Here is a 23,553-nt window from a genome sequence, read left to right as displayed (position 1 = left end):
TCATTGATCATGCACTCGGTCAATTCCTGCACAGTATCAGAGATGCCCAAAATGTTAACGACATAGGCATCTGGCTACCCTTCCAAAGGCCGAAGCAGAGACTGAAGCCAAAAAGCAGCTGTGACTACTACCTCTATGACTACTACCTAAAGGCTCTGAGCCTCAGTTTCCTCCTCCGTAAACTGAGGCAGCATCTCTACGTTGAGTGGGTGCTGGAAAGACTGTAGCAGGTATCTAGTGGAAGCACCTAGCACGTCCTCCACTGTGGATACCGCATTCCACAGCCTCCTTGCTCCTTCCTTAGTAGGAAACCACACATTCAGTAGATGCATTCACCAACTAGAGAAAAACTCTGCCCTACGAAATGGTTCATAACTTCTTTGCTGAAGCAACCAAGAGGCTATCCACATCTCCACCTAAACAGAGAGGACTTTCGCAAGAAGCTACAACAGAAATAATACTGAAGTAGGTAACACAAACATTGTGTAACGTCAAGGCAAGAGTGGGTCCGGATGTAGAGGCTTGATCTGCGTTTATCCAGCACGACACAGAGGAAACAGTCCCTGTGCTGTGACTGTGAGAAGGGCTGAGATAAACAAGGCCTCCAGGGGTCTAGATACTCAGTATCGGTTTCTGTTAGAGGTCCTGTTGGGAGGTTACACTGCAGGAAGGGCATGCTCTTTTGACAATGGTTGCCTTGGGTGCTTTTTTTTATCATTCTGCTACACATGTCCCATCTTTCACCTGCGGAAAGGTGTTGAAGGAATTCCACCCACTCTGTCTGGTAGGCACGAGCTTTTTGCTGCCCCGAAGAGGGAGATGCCTGCGGAGCAGGGAATAATCCCCTTTAGATCCTATAAACTTTTTGCTCTGATTCTTCCTTCACTATGCAATGTGTCTAATAACCAAATCCATTTCCAAGTCATCCAAGGCACAGCACAGACACTGGCGAGCCAATTAATGCAAAGCTCTTGCTCCCAGGCATGTACGAAAGTGGAACTGAGTTGATCCTGGGCTGCCGTAGGCATCTCACTATTGCTAGCCAATCTCCTCCCCATTCCACAACTGAAACCCCGATTTGCTATTTTAAATAAAGGGGTGGGGAGTTCCAGGCCCAAAATGATGAGGACCAGATGCAAACTGTGCTGACCACACAGTAAAGTAAGGCCCTGTCTCATAACTCGCAGACACTTTCAAATCACCTTAGGTAACACCTACTGATCTAGTCAAATCGTATGAAACTGTTCCTGCCCTGATGGCTGCGTCAACTGTTTCGGTTCTCACCTTCTTTTGTAGATTTGGAGCACATCACTTGTAGAGTTTAACTCCCTAAGAACAGGAGGGCAGATCCAGTTCTAGTTTAATGTCTAGTCACTTAAATTCATCAGGCATTTATTGAGCCAAAACTGTGCGCACAGAGGACCCTGAGCACGACCCTGGAAGTGTGAAGGTGAATTAAGATATAATCACTGACTTCACCGCACAATAATTTATCTTGCAGGTACTAGGTAAAGGTTAACAATTCAGCATTGTAATACTAATTAATTATAAATTAATTATAAATATTAATTTCAATGTCGAAAGTATAGGACGTATTTAACAATGGAGGCCTGCTTCAAAAAGCAAGACCCAGAACAGTAGAACAGTAGTCTGCAGTGTACACACACACACACACACACACACACACACAGGAACATTATTCATTATCATGTATTTTTAGGTAATAAAATTACAGGTGATCTAGATTTTGTTCCTGGTACTTTTTTTGTGTTTTCCAAATTTTCTAACATTAAAAATTAATTATTTATATATTCAAAAAGAGCATCAATAAAACACTGAAAATAAACAAAGAACACTAATAGCCTCAGATTTCTGAGGTCCCAAAGAGCTCCTGTATTAAACCTAGATATTTGACTTTCCATCCTCACTCACACACACACACGTGCACACACACCTAAGTCCACATGTATGGTTAATACTATGTAACCTAAAACACAGGATCCATCGGTGGGATCCAGGTTAGGATGAGGCGGGGGGCAGGGAGGACTGGATCAGTTCCAGGAGATAGCCATCGTCTTTGAGAACTGCTCAAGTTAGAGTTCATCAGAGAGGCCGCTGACCAGAACAACTGCTCAAACCCAGAAGACTCAGGGCCAGAGGAAACCAGCAGTGGCTCCCGCACTAGTCCTAAACTGAAAACGCGGGCGGGCAGAGCTCCCGACGGCAGGCTCGGGCTTGTGAACTAGCCGCTTCTCCCAGGGCAATTCCATGCGCCTGCTCTTGGGCAACACGCCGCCAACGATCAAAGCAGGTATTTAGTCGTGATTCATGATTAAGCCCCACACCTCCAGAGAGGCCAGAAAGGCATATACATATTCTTAGCAGATATGTTTATCTGATTGTTTACACATATGCATTTATAAGGGGTACCAAACCAGAAACACCGCAACAAGCAAATGAGAACTGGCGACTTTGAGCTCGGAGCTGCGGAATGAGCACCTGCTTTGTGCCGGAGGTGGTGTGGCTGTGCTCTGGGAATGAATAAGACCGGCAGAGTCCTTGCCTCCACAGAGCTTAACTTTAGAAACATTTGGGAGGAAACAATAAAACCAAAAAGTAGATGTGGACTCCTGGTACTATGTGACACAATATCACAGCCCTACAAACTGGACTGTGCACATCAAAATATCTAAGCAAGGAGTCAAGGAGAGACAGATGTTTGTTCCTCGTCAAATAAATTTGACAAATCCATACTAAGTTCCACAGTAAGAAGACATCTAAATTTGCTTAAGCTGACATTTCCCGAACATGTCTGACCACAAAAACTTCCCTTTTTTGTGGAATCCCTATCAACAGATCAGAGCAGACTAACATTTAGCAAAACGCAGCTTGCAAAATACACAGTGCTGGCTGCGCCATCAATATTAAATCATCCTCCGCTGAGAGAAACTTTCTCTTTAAAAAGAGAGAAAGTTTATTATGCTTGCTATAAAAATTAACAAATGTTTAAGTTTTGACTCTCAAAGGTATAAAAACTGATTTATTTGAAATTCTTCATTCCCCAAACCATAGGAGAAAGAGACGTGGGTACATTTCCCAACTTGGCAGAGAATTATGGACCTAACCAGCCCTCCCGGCCCAGAGCCCCCGGAGTCCCCTTCTTACCCAGCGCAGCGATGGGCTGCAGGACAGGCACCTCTGCAGCAAGAACATTTGGTAGAAGAGGGCACAGTGAGCAATCAGCACGCGACCAGGTTCGAGAGACGAGAGACGTAGTCCCAGGTGCTCACAAAAACAGTGTGCAGCCTGGTTCTCATCATCTGTTTCAGGGTGAAGGGGCAGTTACAGACATCACTAAGAAGAGAGAAATCACAGATAATGCCTAAACCCTCCCTTTGCCTGAAACGCCTTTTCTGTTAAACATGTTAATCAATGTGACGGGAGAAATGGATCAGAGAGGTTGGTTTGTAACAGGGAACGAGTTCTGGGTTGACAGTGAGGAGATTTGGGTTCTAATTTATTTTAAATCATTACCTAGTCAGAACCTAATTTTCCTCCAGTCACTCTGGTCAGCTGTTGACTATCATTCATTCTCCTTCCCACCGAGTCTGGTGTAGGTTAAAAAGTAACCACTGAGGCAAAGGATGTTCTCACTACACACATGGTGTTGGGACACTAGATAACTATGAGAAAAAGATACAATCAGATCCATTCATCACAGCAGAAACAAGAATAAACTGCGAATGATTCAGAGACCTCAGTGTGAAAAATGACACAATGGAGGTAATGAACATGCTGTTGGGAAATGCTTTTTAACTATAACCAAAGTCTAAATGCAATAAAAGATTGTCAAATTCACAGTACAAATATGAGAACTTTTGAATGGAACTTACTCTCAAAAACTTTAGAAAACTATTATATATATTTTATATATATTTATTAAAAATTATATATAAATATATAATGTACAGAAAGGAGGAAGGATGCAAATAAGATAAAATATTAACAATAAATGAATCTGGATAAAAAAGCATAGGGATATTATTTAGACTATTCTTATTCTTGGAACTTTTTTGTGTTTGAAATCATTTCCGATAAAAAAAAAATTAAAGAAAAAAACACACTGAGAAAGAGAAAGAGAAAAAAAGTCGTAACTAAGATTTAGCTCTCTTTTCTAATAGTATTTAAAAATAATAAATTAAGTCCAGGCTACTTCATCCCATATAATATTATATGTACATATATTTTATGGCTACACAAATTTCTTAACACAGAAAAATATTCTATGAACAACACCTAAGATGTTCAAGGCCATGGTGGATCTGTAACCAGGGCTACAATTACAAGATCTGTAGGTCAATTCAAGCCTCTGAAATTCCAGTTCACCACATTTGCAATCCGAGTACTAGTTCCCTTCTAGAAAGAGCAAGTTTAACGTTGGAAGATGAACTACATCTAACAAGGTTATAGCTAGCATCAATTTTTAAAACTCTATCTTCAGTGGCCTTTGAGGTTAAGTATCACAAGTGGATGGGGGTGGGGGCCAGGAGGACTCTTTTTGTCAGAATATGGATTAGGTCACAGGTGTTGCCTTCCACTATACACCTGAACTTCCCAGCAGAAGGAAAAATTAGTGAATCAGTCAATCAGGCCTTGGAGTTTCCTTCCTTGATAAGGTTAGAGAGGGGGGATTAAAAGATATGAAGATCAGACATTATGAGGTCAAGAGCCATCAACTCAATGAAACTTGATGTTAAAATTGAAATAGGTAAAATATTGGGGAAGGCAGCAAAACAGGCTCTGCTGACTGGGAAAAAATGTGTGTATGTCCACACACACACACACACACACACACACACTTAAAATTATACTGCAGCTGAATACTAGGTATTGTTCCCTTACAAAAAGCATTAAAATATAAAGGTCAGTTAACTTAAATGGTATTTTATTGCACATACTTTTAAAAGGCCTTGAACAATTAAAGCAATGAAATATATTCTTTGCTATCATCTTTAAACATTCTTAGAAGTATAAAAAAAAAGGCATGTCCCAACATAAAAATGTTAGCTCCTTCTCTTCCTTGCACAACATTTATTTTATGGCCCCACAGACCTTACGAGCCTTTTCAGTAGAGTTTCCAGTGCATTCATGTCATCTGGGTGAAATTCTGGGCTGGCTGGCCGTGTTCACTTGGGTGTCAAGGAGATGATAGCTCAGGAGGGCAGCCCATGGAGTGAGATGTAACCAAGATTCCATCAAAGACACAGATCTAAGATCCAGGCTAGATCAGTGGTTCTCCCAGCGGCTCTCAAATAAAACTGAAGTCCTGCGCACCCAACACCCCCAGCTTAGGAACACCGCGAATTTTTAAAGTTCCTCTGGGGGGGTTAATAGGTGGCCAAGTTTGCAAACCACTAGACTAGAAGATTCTAAACACCTTTGCTGCTCCTAATTTCTAAAAAAGCTTTGGCCATCTGCTGTTTTACAGTGTCCTTGGACCGACGCTGATAGCATCATTTTACTTCTCTCCCTGGTTCAATTTTCACAACAACAAAAATGACAAACCAATTTCAGTAGCCTATAAAAAAATTAGTAAATATCGAAGTACCTTACATATGTGAACGTCAGTCTTTATCACCTTTCTTATATAATATATAAAACTATTCCTTAACTTTACAAAGATATTTCTCTCTTAACAACTAGTCTATAAATAGTTTAAGACTCAAAAAATAGCCTTAACCTTTTTTTCCCACCAAAGTACCTGGCAACTAGTACCTCTAGGTGTGGGTTTTAGTTGCTCACGAAATCATAGATCCCAGGGTAGAAAGAACTCTCCAGAGGTTGTCTGGACAATATTTATGCAGGAAAGGGGTCATTACCCCATTTTACAGATAGGTCAAGTGAGGGTGTTTCTGCTCAAGTGATTTGAGCTTAATCACACTCAAGTCTCAACACCATACTGACATGCCTCTCCGATTTCTGGCGGTCAGAGTCTTTCTTGCTAGGCCTTCAAATATAGGCTGAATATAGTCCCTGTTCTAGTTCATCTGGGTAACTTGAGACAGCTGGCATCCCCTCTCCTGGGCTTAGTTCACTAATCTCTAGCAAAGGAGGCTGAGACGCCATCACCTCTCATCTGAGGCTGTTAAAAGTTAAAGGAAAGCCTTAGATGTCAGTAAATTGTTAAGTCACTTAATGGGTTAAGAACTTTGAGCAAGATGTTTAGTGCAAGAGGGGAAAGAATTCCCTATAATAAAATTTCAAAACCTGAGCTTGGGAAACAAGAAGGGGCAGAGGATGTTAATCACAAACAAATTAGTACAATGAATTGCAGGATGTCTGCTTCCTAGAGAGGACTGAGAGTTACTGAGGCTTATGAGCACAGAGACTTATGGGTCATCATTCCCACTCAAAGGGCAGAAAAATAAAGTAGATGCCTAGAAATATCTGCCTGTTCCCAAAGCCCTCAGGTACCATGGATTTAATGTTAATAATTAAAAACAAACAAACAAAAAAGAGTTGAGGGGATCATCTTGTCCTATAATCTCATTTTGGAGATAATGAACTTACAAGAGACAAAGGACATGCTCAAGATGACAGATCGATGAAGAAGCATGTAGATCATTCAAGGAACATTCTAATAGAAACCCTCCCACCATCTCATACTATTTTATGGTATCAGCCAAAAAATAAAATGGAAAACTTGGAAAATATATTTCAACAACTACAGTCAGGAAACAGTGATCTTTTTGTTTTCCTGACATATTAAGAAGCTTTCATGGACAACAACGAAGAGTAGTAAGGGTAGGACAATATAGTTGCCATTATGTGATCTTTGAAAAGCAGGCACACCCAAAAACAAAGTTAGTTTGATCCACAAAAAATGTGGAGGTTGGCGAAGGAAACACGCTTTGCAGTTTGGTTGGTAAGTTCACTCCGCAGCCTGCATTGTAGGGGTGGCATTATCACAACAAGCTCCTAAGAAGAGATGAAAGGCAGGAGATTGAAGGTGCTGGAATAAGATTGAAGTCCGCAGCCATCCACGGAGCATTTTCTCTGTAGATGGCTCTGTGCCAGAAACACATAGAACACAATAATTATGAGAAAACACCAGTCCTGCCCGCAAATCGTTTAAAATCAAATAAGGCAGAATTATGCAAACAATTTACCCTAATTTAAGCCTTGAATGATAAAAATGAAAGAAGACGGGGGGGTGGTGGGGAATGACACTCACACATACCAAGGATGAGAGACCATCACTAGCACAGCCAACCCAGGGGGTCTGCATGTGACCTACAGGGGGCATTCTGGAGAAGCAATGACCCCCACACCCCTGTGCTCCAGCAGCGACCCACAGGTGCTCCGTGACCTCCATCAGCCAGGTTTTCCAAAGATACCCAATGTGACCAAGCTACGTGACTTACCTCTAAATGTGACTTCCCTGCTCCAGACCCACCTCCACTTCTCTTCAAAACAGTCAACCAACAGCAGTCGACGACACACTGCATTCAAAGCCTTGGGCCAGACACTTGGTGAAAGAAAGAAATTCAATAGACGTGGTCCATGCCCCCCCAGGAACTCAGGATCTGGTGGGGAATACAGAATCATCCATCCACCATGCGTTCATTCCACTGACATTTACTGGACGTGTATTATGTATCGGTCACTGACGAACATGCTGAGGCTTCAGCAGGTCCACAGTCCAGCAGGCGCTGAGCAGTGTGGTCAGGCTGAAGGACAGGTATTTGCACCTGAAGCTTCATGAGAAGGGGTGGGCTGCCAGGAGTACCATGGAAAGGATCACCTCTACAGTTCATTATACTTCTAACTCGAAAATAAGGTAGAAGGAATGAGGCACCTAACCAAATGCCTCCTGTCTGTCACACAGGGACCCCCTTGGCGGACCACACACGTGCAGACACCGTGAGAGGGCCCTAGGAGTATTCTAAGCAAAGACCAGGCCTTGTGGGCAGAGTAGAATGTTTGCTCATTGCTTCGATGACTCACAGACCTACCCATGGAGAAGGTCCCACGTGGTGAAGAGCAGAAAGAAGTAGGACTGGAACTCAGAACTCCAGACCCCTAGAGCTCTTCTCCCCAAGCCCACCCTGCCTCCTGTGGGGCGGGGAACGAGCGGGCCACCCCGGCTCTGACGCACTGGCATCTGGGCTACCAGGGGGTGGGGAACAATTTCAGCAAGAGGCTGGGAGACTGGCTAAGAGGTTCCCCCCTGGGCAGCGTGCACTTTCTGTTCTTGCTGTTTTGAGGAGGCATGTTTGTTTGTAAACACTCCCAGATGAAAAGCCATCACCAGCCTTCCTGCAGCTGCACAGTATAAAAAGATGTGCACTTGAACTCAGATTAGTGTCAGAATGAACCCTCCGGTTAACCTCCTTTTTCCACAGTGAAAAAAACCGAGGCCCAGAGAGACGGAGGTCCCCCTGCCTTGTCACACCACAAGTTAGATGATAACACCTGAACAGAGCGCCAAGCACATGTTACTAAAATGCTCCCAGCTTGGTGGCCTATGACTCATTCTTATAGCTCACAGTTTTGGTCGACTCAAGAGTGACAGGCACCAGGAGGGCGAGGATCACGCCAAAAGGATACCTTAGTTAACTGTGTAGAGCAGAGGCAGAGCATAAGACACTAAGAAATAAAGGAAGAGAAAGACAGAAACCATTGCACAACTCTTTTCTCAAAAGTTTCTGGAAGGTCTGTCCCCGACCGTGCTTTCTGCTACACGCCCAGGTCCTCTGATGTTTGCTCTCTAAAGAAATTCCCCAAATTGTACCGTTTCTCAGCAGTATCCAACAGCACAGGTGGGAGAGGGCTGCCAGTTTCTATGAATCTGTAAGATTTCCTTTATGAGTCACAGAAAACTGAAATCACTTGGGGGCCAGGGATGATTTTAGGAAGAAACACAATTTTCAACCAGTTTGTGTCTCCGTGTGGTGTAACTCCTGGAGACAAGGAAAGATCAAGTTTGTAGCTGACACAAACAATGGCATTTCTCTCATTTTTTTTTTTTTCTTTATTGATTTTAGATAGAGAGAAAGTAAGAGGGAGAGACAGAAACATCCTGCATGCCCCACACTGGGGATCAGGCCCACAACCTGGGCATGTGCCCTGACCAGGAACCGAACCAGTGACCTCTTGATGCCTGGGTCGACGCTCAACCACTGAACCACACTGGGGGCTTCCATGGTATTTCTTTTTTTTTTTAATCCTCACTGGAGGGCATTTTTCCATTTTTTGTACAGACAGAGTGGGAGGGAGAGAGAGGAAGAGAGAGAGAGAGGGAAACATTGATGTGAAACGGACACATCAAGTGGCTGCCACCCGCACGACCAACCAGGGCCGGGAACAAACTGAGGTACGTGCCCTTAGCGGGAACCGAACCCGGGTCTCTCCGGACCGCAGGCCGATGCTCTAACCGCTGAGCCAAACTGGCCAGGGCCCACGGCATTTCTTATTAGGATTTTTCTTCTGCCATTTTTTTTTGTTGTTGTTGTTATATTAATTACTGTTTGATCAGTGTAGGAGCTATTTTGAATCCATGGGACTTTCCTAACCAGATTGTTTTGGCATTTTAAAGTCACTCACATTCGGGCCTAAACAATATGGCAAGTATCTCTTTTTCTCTCTCCTTTATACTCAGATTCACAACAAAGAAACCATCTGTTCTCTCCCTGCAAACAGCGGCCTTGTTTTTATGTTTCTGTTGATAATAATGCCTCAAACTTATATCATGTCTTTCTCCAACTTGCTTATTAAAGCATTTTGCAGATATTGCCTCATTCATCTTCAACATCCCCTATAAACTGGGAGAAAAGGGAAGTGTTTGCTAATTTTTAGTCAGATAATGATTGCTGGGTGTTTAACAAATTTTGTAGAAATGAGTGCGTAATAATGAAGGGGCCTGGCACCAGCTCGCCCAGTTCTGGGTATCACAGACAGATGCAAAAGGGGGACCTGGAGTTCCGTTTGTGAAGTCAGCTCTCCACCCCTGACTATAAACCGTGAAGATACGAACCACATCTTATGCTTTTCTGTATCTCAGGATGTGTAACAGGGCTTATTGAAACACTTGTTGAATAAGTGGAAATGTCTATGATGGGTCCGCAGGTGGTTGAGGCAGAACTGGGGTTGGAGTTCAGCAATCCTGCCCTATTATTTCACCTGCTATTTTTAATAATTCTGATGTAGTCCTGAATGCGAGAGGAATAGAGACACCTCAAAAATGGGGCTGGGAGTGTCTCTAGGTCAGAAATCTGCTCAGTCTGGCCACTGGCCATGCTGACACTACACCGGGTTCAGGCTGACTCTCTAAAAGCTCTGCATTCCTCAGGTGCTCCATGTATCTGGGGGGTTGGGAGAGCTCTTCCTTAATATCACCCGACTGGGAGGAAATGATATGTCTTGATGCCAAAGGATGGCATGTCTCCATAACACCACTGAGCCCAGTAAAAGAGCATCCCCTACCCTGAGATTCACCCTCATTACTCACTGTAACTTGAGAGCACTCAGTCTGGGGATCATGAAATCCACCAGCCCAGAGTTTTCCAATGAGCAGAGAGGTCACTGAAATAGAAACCTTTTTTTCCATGGGCCCAGCTGGAAATCGGCAACGCGTTTGGTATGTTTTTCTTATTTTCAGAATACCCTCTTCCCCACTGCCACTCCTTGAAGGTAAAGGAAAAATAAATTGTTGCTAGAAAAGCAAGTTAAATGTGGGACTCTCTCATCTGAATTGCTTCTATAGTAGCAGTTCCAACAAAGTCAATAACTCCCTAAAGATTCTTCAAAACAGATTGTGGAGACGAGAAAGCTGGACGTTGGAGGAGAGAAGGAAAGTATTTTTCTAAGTAAAAGAAAAAGAAAGAAGCCACAGAGCCGAAGAGGACTCAGGTACATTACAACACAATCTCACATAAAGTATATTAATTACACATATGAGCAGGAAACAAACTAGTTATACAACACAATAAAAATTCAACATTAATTAACCTTCAGACTACCCTGATGCTTTTCAGAGGGGGAGGTGGGGAAGGGTGGTGGAAAAGGAGAAGAATAAAACATGGGGAACAAGCCTGGGGACACATAAACCCCTAACAGGTTGTGTGTGACGGGGACACAGAGGCGGTGTCTGGGACTGTCAGCACGCTGTGGGAGCACTCAGGTCAAGCCATGCAGCAGCTGCAAGAGAAACAGACACGTGTGCCTCCGGGCACACACCTGCAGAGAGGCCCCTGCACAGAGAGCAGACACGGCAGGTTGAATTCATGCTATATCAATACTTCGTACCTCGCTCTCCATGCCCCGCTCCTAGAGACCTTCAGAATCGAGGCTGTCCAGGACCATTTATTACTCGAGTGGCCACTACACAGAATGGTAACCCTCTCCCAGTGTGTTCCTGACAGAAGCTTGCCCTTTCCATACATACGGACCTTCCTGTTCTCAGGCTACCTCTGAAAATATCACCTTTGACTCTGCACACCCCATCACTGAGCATCTAAACATTTCACACTTTCAAGTGAAAGGGTCCACATTGATGAACATATATACCAAATGTTACTTAATTGGCCTAGAGTTCCAAACCTAACTCTTTCAGAGGATCATCTGTAAGCTAGACACTGGGAGCAGACGGTTAAGTGTTCATCTGATGTCTGATTATACATCAGCCATGTCTGCAAGGACACAGAGCCCTGGCCACGCCCCTCCTGCCAAACCCGGTCTAGGGAACGAACACCGGAGAAGGCAGACACCTCATCTCCCTGCAGCAGCCCTGCCAGCTAACTAATGAACACAATTTGATAGTGATGATGGATACTTTTCCCAGTAAAAGTTCCTTTCAAAGGATGTTGCTGGCCTAAAATTCTAACTACTCAAAGTTGAATGACTTGGAGCTAGGCTCTCAATCACTCCAAACATCAGACTCTTTCAAAAGATGTGGCTGATCTAAAATTCTGACGACTCAAAGTTGAATGATTTGGGGCGAGGCTCTCAATCACTCTGAACATGCTTCCTTTTCTATAAAATAAAGCAGTCATTTCAGTAAGTTTTAGACTTCCCACTGGTTCTGTGTCTAATTATGAAGTCCCTGCTGCCAAATGTCCTACCCTTCTACACACACACACACACACACACACACACACACTCGCCATTTCAGTCCATCACCTCTGCTTGAGATCTGACACCAAAAAAAAAAAAAGTAATTAGTTTATGAGATAAAAAGGAGATACAGAGACACCACTTACTCACAGACCTCACCTTGGATGAGATCTCCCGTGCATTCCAGCAGCCTCTTCATCACCCCAGGCCCCAGAGGCTGGCATTTGTCAGAGTCCCAGCTGCTCAAGTCCAATGGCCACCTCTTACTCTCTGAGGCCCTGAACAAGTCATTGCACCTCTCCAGACCTCAGTTTCCCTAACTATAAAATAAAGTGTTTGAGATAAAGTAAATGCCAAGGTATCTACCAATTCGGACCTCCCACTCTAGAGCTCTGAAATTTCATTAGTCACCAAAGCCCTGGCTTGCGCATATTGATGTTTACCTACAGAGTCCCAGATAAATGGAAGTGACTTTTTGCATGATCTTGCACAATAAATAATAATAGCACATTAATAGGGGCAAATACTTCTAATTTGTGTTTGTTTGTTTATTTCCAGACTAAAGAAGTTGTAAGCACCACCTGCCAAGGGCCTTGGGAGATTCCATGGTGCCCCCCACCCCCGGCCCATCTTTTTTATACCGTGGGCCAGAAGTTCAGAAGCTAAAAAGATGCGAGTGGAAACCACACAGTAAAAATATGGAGCCTCAAATATTGAGAAAATAATTTAGGGAAATAATACCACATCGCTCTTTAAAACCGTTAAGATATTAAGAAGGGCTCAAGTAAAGTAAAAATTAAATTGAGCACAGAAAAGGCTGATTTGCCTAGGATCCCTTTCAGCCGTGTCATCAGCGGGAATACAAATACTTATGTCTCTATTTGTGCTCTCAACTGACATGGTTGATCGTTTGTTTTGTTTTAAATAAAATGGGGAAGCAACAAATACATTAAATCTATCTGCAAAAAAAAACCCATATTTGCATGTGGAAAACAAATAAGCGGGTGCCTGAATGGGTGGTTAGGCATGCAATTGCCCATCTGCACCAGGGGCCCCAGCCTCCCTGCAGGTGTGCCTGTCTCCGGAGCAGAGAATCCGAGTTCTCCACCGTGGAAGGCGACACACAGCCGGGAAACCAGTGCCCTCCACACTGGACCTGCTCTGAGGTGACCACCACTGCTGTCCCAGCTCCCCACCCACGGCTCCTGCATCTTAAAGCTGAAAACCAGAAATACCACATATCATCCTTGTGTTACATTTCTGGGGATTCTTTAAATCACAAAGGCTTTTTTTTGGAGCACCTTCAATGTGTACTTAACAAACATTTGTTGCTGCAACTATTTTAATGAGCACGGGGAACTGCCTCTCCTATGCCCTTCCCCTTGGTCACTGCATTCCCGGCACTCTGGCCTCTTCACTTCTCTGGAATGTACCCAGCATGCTTCTGCTCCAGGCCCTTCGCAACAGCTTTCACTCAGCCTAAAACATTCTCCCCCTCTCATCTCAGGTTCCGTGCCTTACTTCATTCAGGTTCCTGCTCGAGTGCACTCAGCAGTAAGACCTTCTCGGACCAATTAATATAAACCTGTGTCCTCTGTACCCTCTGTGCCCTTAACCTGATTTATTGTTCTTTTGAAAATAGATTACAACCTAAATTATATATTTACTCATTAGCATGCATATTATCTGTCTCCATCAAATAGGTTTGTTTGATTCTGTTCAAGGTTTTAGTCCTAGCAGCTGGAAGAGTGTCTAGCACACAGTAGGTGCTCAATAAACAGTTATTAAGTTAATGAGTCATCATTTCCAAACCACTGCACTTGGCACCCAGGGTCTCTTTATAGAATGAGACAGGACTCATGCTCTTAAGAAGCTCCTACAGTCTGGTGGAAGAGGAAGAAGACAGGACTCATGCTCTTAAGAAGCTTCTACAGTCTGGTGGAAGAGGAAAACCAGAAACCTGCAGATACAGCATAAGGACATGAACGTTCTATGACGTATACACAAAGCACCAATAGCACAGAAAACGCAAGCCATTGACTATAGAATGGTGGGGGAGGGATTGAAGGAGGCCAACAGAACAGAATCCTCTGGAAGCATCTTTTTAAAAAGCACAGAAATCATCCTCAAAAATACATTCAGTACGAAAATATTACGAAGACACCCCAGCTCGCCTCCTTTCCTCCATCAATAATGCTAAATGGGACGACAGATTGCCCAAGATAAGTCAGCATTTATGTGTGCCAAGACTATGGAAAAAGGAAGAATCCCTTTCATCCATAAAGCCTTCATCATAAAAAGGAAATTATTTAAATGCACACAAAATGTCCCTTCTGAAAATTTCAGACTCTGCAGACAGGGAGTACTTTAGAGGACAAGCCGTCCAACTTCTTTGTCCCTCTGCGAGGGCCCATCAGTGGCAGCCTCTGCCTAAATACCTGAAGGACAGAGGCTGTGTCCCTTCCACGGCCGAGTCCTACTCCGCCCCCACCTCCTCCATCCTCTCTTCTCCACTCTAACCACTTCCAGTTTCCTTTTCATCATCGCTCAAAGGCTCTGGGTTCCAGTGCTATCAGCCATCAAAACTACTGCCCTCTTCCTTTCTCCTCTGTCTGTTTGCCTCTCCCACTATTCCAGGGCCTGATTTTGTTTGTTGGTTTGTTGGTTTGTTGGTTTGTTTGTTTGTTTGTTTGTTTGTTTTTGCAGCTGACCTGGTGCCAAGCAATTTAGCATTCTGCTGAGAGCTAAGCATTTTGTCAGGGGTTAGAAGAAGGGCACAGAGGATCCAAAGGATTCATGGGTTAACTTCATGAACCCTTACAAAATAGTACCCTGGCAGAGTCAACTAACTTTGTGACCTTGATTTTAAAATGCCATCTTTGACATAAACTAGAACAGTGCAAACATTATAACTCTTTGGAAGGAAAGAAGACAAAGAGGTGAATGGCATCTCCTGACACCACTCCACCTCAAAAACAGAGAGAATTTGGGGAGCCTTGTGCATCTAATAAACCGTGACCCTGTAGGACTGTTTATCCCAGCTTCTCAACTCCTGCAGCCAGCCTGCAAGATAAATGTGAGATTAGAATATGTCATTTTTAACCATCTCTATACCTGAGAATTGGACTCAAGCCACTACTTGCTGCGTGCCCTTGGGCAAGACACTTAAAGTCAGAAAATCAACGCATCCCAGAAAGTATAACAAAAAGGGATCTCTAAATATCTAATCCAAAAATAGTCAAGAGACCTCTTGTATGCCTCCACCCTCCCTCCCTCACCCACAGCCTTTACAGATATTGCTAAATAATCATGGACTCGTTCCTACCCAGTTAGGATATGGTTTCATATCCCTTCTCAACACTGCCCCTCAAGGAGTCACTGCCAATACATTATGTGGACACATGAAATGAAATCCAAGCCACTCATTCTTCAAATAAAGAAAGTTGAAGCTCAACGATGGGCCATGACCTCCTCATGTCCCAGTGTGAGGAGCAGACCAGAGCTCCAAAGGTTCCTCCCCACATTCTCCTAAATCACTTCTCTTCTAGAGCTACTGTTCTGTGACTGTTCCTTGGAGTGGGAAAGGGGAGCTTTCTATTGTATTAAGTTGTAAGAAAAGGCAGATAAAGGGCTTCTAAATAGAGGCAGAAGCTTCAGAGAAGTCTTGGCGGAAGAGGAGCATGTGAGCTGGCCTGAGGAAGCATGCTATCTACAGGCACCAGCACACTGTCTGTAGCAGAAGGAAACTCAGGGTCAGGGAAGCATTTCCAGTAGAAGGAACAGAAGAAGCACAGGAATGGTGAGGACGTCGGTGCGCTGAGAGGACCCGGTAGGCTGTTGAGCAGAGCAGTAGCCATCACAGAGGCCATGGATGGAGGTAGGGGAGGGGGAACAAAGATGATGACAAGACAAGATTAGAAGAGTCAACCAAGGTCTTTGTGAGGTTTTAAATGCTCATTTTAAAATTTGATTTAAAGGCCTTAAGACTCGTCAATGGGAAAAGAAAGTAAGAGAGAAGTGAAGGAAAAGTAAAGAATATATCTCCATTCTCAATGAGGAAAGATCCTTGCTATAAAACGTATTACAGGAACACTTTCATTATGTAAAAGCCTATTTTGTTTTCATGTCATTCTTAGATTACATCATAAAGTGGCTACAGCCGTCTTGCACCATATAATAAATAAATCACTAGCTTAATCATAGAACGAGCCAGAGCCCTAGATTTAAGAGGAAAATATTAGATCATTTTTAATAACTGATATAACTCAAGCCAGTCGCCATTGAAGCCGAGTGAGGTGATGTCATCCTAAAGAAGTCCAAAGAGAAGCCAAGGAGGGTCACACTGGGCAGGTCCCGAGAAGCTTCCATTTACAAAAGACGAGGAGGCTGAGAGCAGCTGAGTGGAGCTCATCCTGTAGACTAGAGCATCCTGCCATGAAACCCAACAGTTACTTTTTAAGTAGAGATGCCCAAAAGGCCTTCCTCATGAAAGACCATGTGTGAATATTTTGTTCCCAGAACTACTGTATTTCCAGATACCAGAAAACATGAGCATATTATGATGTCTGCATTTGTGTCTTGGGAGCAAAATTGTAAATGTGAAGGCTTTCAGTCATTCAGGAAAACATGAAATCAGAGGATATATGCAAATGCTGCGGGTCTGGTCCAAGCCGAGGGGACAGTACCAAGCGGGGGCTTTGAGACAGTGGCTGACAAAGAAAAGCTGAGGGTGATGTTCAGCGGGTACGGATTACGGAGGAGATCGAACACTGAACGTTTAATGGGCACCAAGTGTGTACTAAGCACGGTACTCAGGCACTTTACATATGCTATGCTGCTCTGTGAGCACGAAAGAGCCTGTAAGAAGGGGCTACTTTCCCCATGGTTTTAAGCTTGGAAACCACTTTAACGAGTAAGTAAGTGACTTAAGTAAGATGATGTAGTTAATGCATGATGGTCTTCCTACTTCAAATTTTGCTTTCTCTTCTTGCCTTCAGCCAATTAAAACTATCAAATTACTGATCAGAAACACCTCTAAAGCATTCGTATAAAAGATATTAAGAGTTGAAAGGGGCCATGGAATGGGGGACAGTGTTCACAGTCTGGCCAGTGACAGTCTCCATGACCAAAGCTGGCTTTCCTTATTTTGGCAGTAAGGCTACTAATGAGCTTGACCATGATTTTAAGTCTCCCACTGCCATGAATTGTTTAGGAATGTTAAGGTGGACCCTAATGGAGCCTGTCATCTTCCATAACATGTACTGCCAAAGCCTGGCCTTATAAAAAGACTGTTTGGGGGCGGGGGACAGATGACCTGGAAAAGAACTTTCTGCCAGACAGAAGGTATTGGTTGAGGTTTTAGGTCTGACCCTGTCAGTCTCACAGTGATGTTGAGTATTGGCTCACTGCTCTTAACATAAATGTTATTCATAACTGCAGACACACTGTCTGCGCCAAATAGTACTGATCTGGGCAACTTCTCAGGACACAGCGAGACCCAGCAGGAGATGCGGACCCTGAAACCGACCTGAAGGGACGACATGAAGGCTCAGACTCCCAATTTTGACCTGTTTTCCCCAATTTCTTTCTGGGACAGGATAGAGGTTGCAGAAAGCAGTGAAAACATGTTCCAAAGTTGTATGGACTGATGATGAAGCATAAACTGTGTGGAGAGGTAGAAGGGATGCATTAGGCCAGAGTCAGAAGAGCCTCTGATGGCTGTTCCCATGGCTACAATGCTCCGCGGCCCTGGAAGAGTCTGTCTCCTCTCTGGGTCTTGGCGTCTCACCTGCACAGTAAAGAGTTCAAGTGAGAGCACGCAAATATTTCTACCAAAGCACCTCTCACCGCTAAAGAGGCTAAAAATGTAGAAGCATGGGAGCATAGCTTTAATTGAAAACTTGTGTTTTTCCTCTAAAAAACCATGCCAATTTTGTACTCTATACTATTATACATCAATGATTATAATAAGATCGTAAGTGGAGTTTCACCCCAAAAGCCTTCAAGTGAAATTGCTTCGCAGAGGTGCCAAGCTCATTTGGTGGCTCCATGTGACCCCTCCGCCCACCTGGCACCTTCTGTAACCTGGGTAGCTCCTAAGCTGGCCCTGTATTCATGCCCTGGTTCATCCCTCTCCTGGAGTGTGGGCTAGATCTACTGACTTGCTTCTAGCAAACAGAATGAGGCAGAGGGACCCATGTGTCTCTTCCAGGAGCAGATGACCGAAGGCTTTGGCTTGCATTTCTTGCTCACTAGTTCTGGGGGAAGCCAGCTGCCATGCTGAGGACGCCCGTGGAGAGGCCCACAAAGCAAGAAACTGCAGGCGGCCTCCAGCCACTTGTCAGCAAAGGAGCCCCGAAGTCCAACCACCAGTGAGGAACTGAATCCTGCCCACAATCCTGGGAGTGAGTTTGGTATAATTCCCCCCACCCCCTTCCTCACTGAGCCTTCGAAGGAAACCGCAGATCCGGCACCCAGACTGCAACCTCAGGAGAGACCTTGAGACACCCATCTAAGTGCTCCCGATGCCTGACTCACAGAGACTGGGAGACAATAAAGGTTTCTTGTTTTAAGGTGCTATATTTGGGGTAATTTGTTATGCAGCAATAGATAATTAAGACAGCATCTAAGTTTGCGATTATTTTAATGGCCCCTACCAACTCCAGAACTGCTCATGAGGCCTGGGGAGTAGACTATAAGAGAGTCACTATCAGAAACTCTCAAAAGGAAACTTTGTGCCCCAGAATGCAGAGATGGCTTCTAGTTTGGTGGCATTAACCCAGGCATGCTCTGGTCACACAGAGATGGCCATGGAAATGGTAATGAGGTCCCAAGTCAAACGTCACTTCTAGCTATAATCCATTGATTGGAATGAACTAGAGACGGAACCACACATGCAAGACGAGAGACTCCTTACCTGCCCAGCTGTATTTTGCTATCAGCTAAGTCCACCCTTAGAACCCGCCCAGCCATAGTGAGCCAAACTACGCCCACAGGCCCTCCTGGCCTACCCCCTGGGCTTATGTCATAAGGCTCCACGGCTCACTGAGAAGTTCTGAGATCAGCTCTTCTCCCCCTGAAACTTTTCCCAATGTTTCCAATGATTTCCACTCTCCCAACCTTTCATCTAAGCCCCATGAGCTCTAAGACTATAAATTACTTACCTTGATTTCCCAAGCACCTGATGTGAGACCTGAAACAGATCTGGTGCTTAATGAATGTACATTGTAAATAATACTTTCCTAAGGTGTATTTCATTCTCATGTATATGTTTTTCTGTCTGACTGAGCTTCTCAAGATCAGGGACCATGCCTAATTCACTGTGGTGTCCTAAAGATCCTGAGGTTCACTGACATCCAGACAAACACTGAGATCAGGGCACAGAACACTTGCTGTGAGCCAGGGGCAGATACTTGGCAGGAATTTACAAAGGACTCATGAGGCTCCCCATGCATTTAGCATCAGACCCTGTCTATTGCACAGTAATCCAATAAGAAAAGACCTGAGAATTCCTCTGACCTCCCACGCCCTTCTCAAGATAGAGGTATCTCCACTGTGCTCAGGTCAGGATATAGAAGATGTGGAATTAGGAGGTAAAAAATGAGAGAGAGAGAGAGAGAGAGAGAGAGAGAGAGAGAGAGAGAGAGAGAGAGCGAGCTTTGTCTTTTACTTTCATGAATAGACAATACCTCATACAAGACATCCTTGGGCTGCAGAAGGGCCACAGAGCCTCAGGAGGCTAGATGGGTCCTTGTTCAGACCCAGCAAGTCCTGTTGTAATTTCTGAAGCAATAATATAGAAGCAACAAAAGCTGACTAAGCAGATGGTCGGTCACACATGCCCAAAAAACATTTGATCAGATAATTGTAGGGACTCAAGACATTCACCTCTGAAGGTCAAGTGGAAGTGACCAAATGCTTTGCTTCCGGCAGAGACCAATACCTGATTCTTCTGAGAACCAAAGAGGAAATATTAAAACTCAAAGCCCTTGGCTACCATCAGCAATTGTACACTAGTATCAACAGAGGGAAATAATTTCCTTCCTGACTCCCACTGGGTAAGTCACGCCTGGAGCAGAAGGTAATCAAACAAAGCAAGAGCCAACCAGCTAGACTGTAGCTTCTAGGGGATTTCTTAAGCATTGATGCTTCATCTCCAATCTACCTCCCTCCACCTCCTACTGTCCAGAACAAAAATAAATATGAAAAGTAATAATAATACAACTTCAACCACCATCATTAAGCAAGATTCTAGATCAAGCCCCTTTCCGAGACTGAGAACAAATCAGTGCCCATCCAGTCCTGAGGAGGGTGGGGGTGCAGGGTTAGAAGAAAGGACATACACTGAGCATATCCTATGCACCAGGCAGGGTGCTGGGGACTGCATATTAGATCATCTTATTTTTCTGTATATTCGTGATGAGTCTTTAAACTAAAGAATTAAACAACTGTAATAATCTATCATGTATGGATCACACTTTATTGTTTGAAAAACAGTTTGGCATCTGTTGACCCATTTGCTCTAAACAAACATGAGAGGTAGACAGAGCAATAATTATTATTCCTAATTCTCAGTTCAGGGAAATGAAGACAGACGACCTTGTTCTTTTATGGTTGCACATCTAATCATTGTAAGAACTTCTGATACCCCATCCCACCACCATACTGACTGGCTTTTTATGAACTCACAAACTTTTTAAGCCATAATGTCCCAAAAGCCTCTTTCTGATCGGTCATTTCTTCACTCTCATAAAATCATGCAGTCTCGCTTCATCTGTGCTAGAATTCCTAAAACACTCCAACAGAGAGTTAACCAGTGCCTGATGGAACACCCTCAGGGAAAGGGCTTTATTCTTTCTCCCTATGAAAATGCACTGTGCACAAATCATGTGCCAGAGATCCCACTAGACTCTGGGGAAAACATGTGAACAAGAGGTGTTGTCCCTCTTCGGACTGTTTTCTGCTCTTAAAGACCCTAATCATACATCCCCTGCATCCCATCTTCTCTAGGATTTCATTCCTTAACAGTTCCTGGTGGGACATCATTTCCAGTCCTCCCGTCATCCTCATGTGGACAGTCCAGCTGGCTCAAGTCCCTTTCAGAGGATGAAGCAAGGACTAAAGTCTGACACTCCAGAAGAGCTCTGACAGGAGGGTTACAAGGTTAATAGTCACCAACATAGCTTTAGTCCTCGGTCCCCTTCCTATTAGCACCCAGATATGCTTTCGAGGGACCACCAGATCTCCACTGTATAGCTGCCATAAGGTCGGGATGGGATTGGTTCAAGATTCAGAGCAGAGCCCCAGTTCACATGTGCCAATTAGCATAGTGTCCTCCTCGTGGCCTTGGCAACTCGTGCAGAAGTACACAGTTACCCACGTCTGTGGGGAGATGGCAGGCAGAGCTCCCTTCCCCCGATGGCAAGGAGGTGGCCTGCAGCCCCGGTTGCAGTGAGCAGCCATCTCCTGACCATGAGGTGAAACATTCTGACAACAAAGCCAACGCACAGAAGAGGGTGGAGCAAGGATAAGAACAGAGACATAGCTGTGTCCTGCTCAAACGGGGCCTGAGCCCACATCACCTCTGAGCTCGCTGGTTTCCCCACCCACTTGGTTGGAGGTGACACACTCTATCCAATGCAGCCTAAGCCTGCATCCGTGTTCTAGAGCACAGAAGCCACGGGGCTCATAGCTAGCTCACAGACGGCAAAAACTTCTGCGTCCCTCCCAGCTCACTCCTGTTTAGGTTCTCTCTCCTATGCTGTCACTACACACTAGATTTTTTTTTAATCCAAAAGCAAGGCTTCATATTCATCACCATTTAATTTCAAACACTGAAAAAAAAAATCAAAGTAGAACAGGTAACAAAGATTCACATTTGATGCTTAAAGTGTATGCTGGGGGCAAAGCATTCAAGACCATGTTTGAAATTTCACAGGCTAACCTGTTTAAGAGTCAAAGCAGAGGTTTCCAGTCTTTTATCTTATGCAAATCTATAGGCACACAGAAAGGCCACTGTTCTTTTAAGAGAGAAGAAAGAGGGACAAAATGTAACTATAAGCTGAACCACACTTCTAAATGAAGTCCAGTTGTACCAATCACAGCAGCATGTGTTTTGTTTTGGAAAACTGCTTCATGAACATGGTAAGCCGTCTTGTTCATTCAGTGTGAGGCCAGTGCGTGGGGCACAGACAGACTGGCCCTCAGGATGGAAACCACAGATCAAGAATTCTAAATAGAAGCCTTTCCCAGAATTACCCAGCTATTTTTCTCAAGTGCCCCCAACAGCCCAGGGTATCCCACACCACTGATTCTTTTTTACCACCTCTCTTTTCTAAAGCATGATGTTCTATTCTACCCCCTAAACACAAAGAAATTCCAAAACACAAGGGAAAGCTTAGCTTACCTGGTCACCATTCCCCTTTCTGAATGTGCAACAGGATTCAAACTCAGATCCCAATGGAGCCCTAGCAGACCCTTTGAGACAGTGTTCAACTCTTTGCCTAAGCAAAGTTAGCCTCCCCTACCTCAAAGGATTGTTGTGAAAATAAAATGAAATAACAGAAGCAGCACCTTACACAGGGGTAAACGAGGGCCACTCAGTAATATTCCTTTCCTCCCTTACCCACATCCATAAGACTGTTCATTGACATTTTTATTTTGCTCTTTCAATTTCAAGAACACTTCCCTCCAGGCCAAAGGAGAAAGAAAGACGCGATACAATCATCAGCAACCGGAAGTCATCATTACTCCAAATTTTCTTCCAATCTCTCTTCATGCCAGCTTCCAAGAGCTGAGTCCTGCCTTTTCTTTGCCACACATTTTATTAGCATTATTATATTGCATCCATTGCCAATGAAATTAACTTAAGAAAAAAAAGAGAGAACATTTCGGTTCATCTCCAGCTCTTAGTCCATGCTTTCCTTAAATGAAAACACTGATTTTTGAGACATTAAAACATGCACATTGATTACAAAAAGAAAAAGTCTTCTTTTCTGCATAAGACTCACCAATTGAGAAATAAATATCTTCCCTCCAACGAGTGCCCAGTAGAACAATGGGAAAAAGCCCTAAACTGAGAATCAGGACAGTGGATCCCGTCTTCAGTTCTGTTCCTGAGCCTCAATGATCCCGCCTGTGGAAAAATGGAGAAGAAAGTTGCTCATGAATCTCTAGAACCTTACCTGCTTTAGAACTTTGGGGTTTATGAACTCGCTGACTAGGCCACATGGAGAATGATGCCGGGCTTGAGACCCACACATCTCTTCCTCCTAAGCCCCCAATCAACTCCTGGCGATTTTATTTCACCCATCTGTCTCAGAATGGTGAGGAAAGAGAATGCCAGTATTCCAGTGTTCATCCTCAGCTCTCCTGGGGAAACGGCTTCATGGTAATATCAGAGATGAGAGAGAGATCAATTAATTAGATACATTTTAGGCA

At 44.1% G+C, this 23,553-nt stretch overlaps 1 protein-coding gene across 7 annotated transcripts in view; it reads right to left on the bottom strand.

Annotated features, from left to right (window-relative positions):
* The window catches only part of LOC118617124 (LIM domain containing preferred translocation partner in lipoma), a 635,781-nt gene that overhangs the window by 549,120 nt on the left and 63,108 nt on the right, over positions 1 to 23,553 (bottom strand). For 3 of the 7 annotated variants that reach the window (XM_036242751.1, XM_036242754.1, XM_036242753.1), the window contains one exon: positions 23,124 to 23,248. The exons of 2 other annotated variants lie outside the window; for them this stretch is intronic. The gene's annotated coding sequence lies outside the window, so the exon portion shown is untranslated. Of the gene's footprint in view, positions 1 to 23,123; positions 23,249 to 23,297; positions 23,497 to 23,553 lie in introns of all 7 variants that reach the window. 2 more of the 7 variants (XM_036242758.1, XM_036242757.1) reach the window with 1 other exon arrangement.

The sequence above is a fragment of the Molossus molossus genome, unplaced genomic scaffold (genome assembly GCF_014108415.1).
Source record: "Molossus molossus isolate mMolMol1 unplaced genomic scaffold, mMolMol1.p scaffold_m16_p_5, whole genome shotgun sequence".
NCBI lineage: Eukaryota > Metazoa > Chordata > Mammalia > Chiroptera > Molossidae > Molossus > Molossus molossus.
The sequence above is the reverse complement of the archived record's forward strand: the minus strand, read 5'-3'. Positions and strand labels throughout refer to the sequence as shown.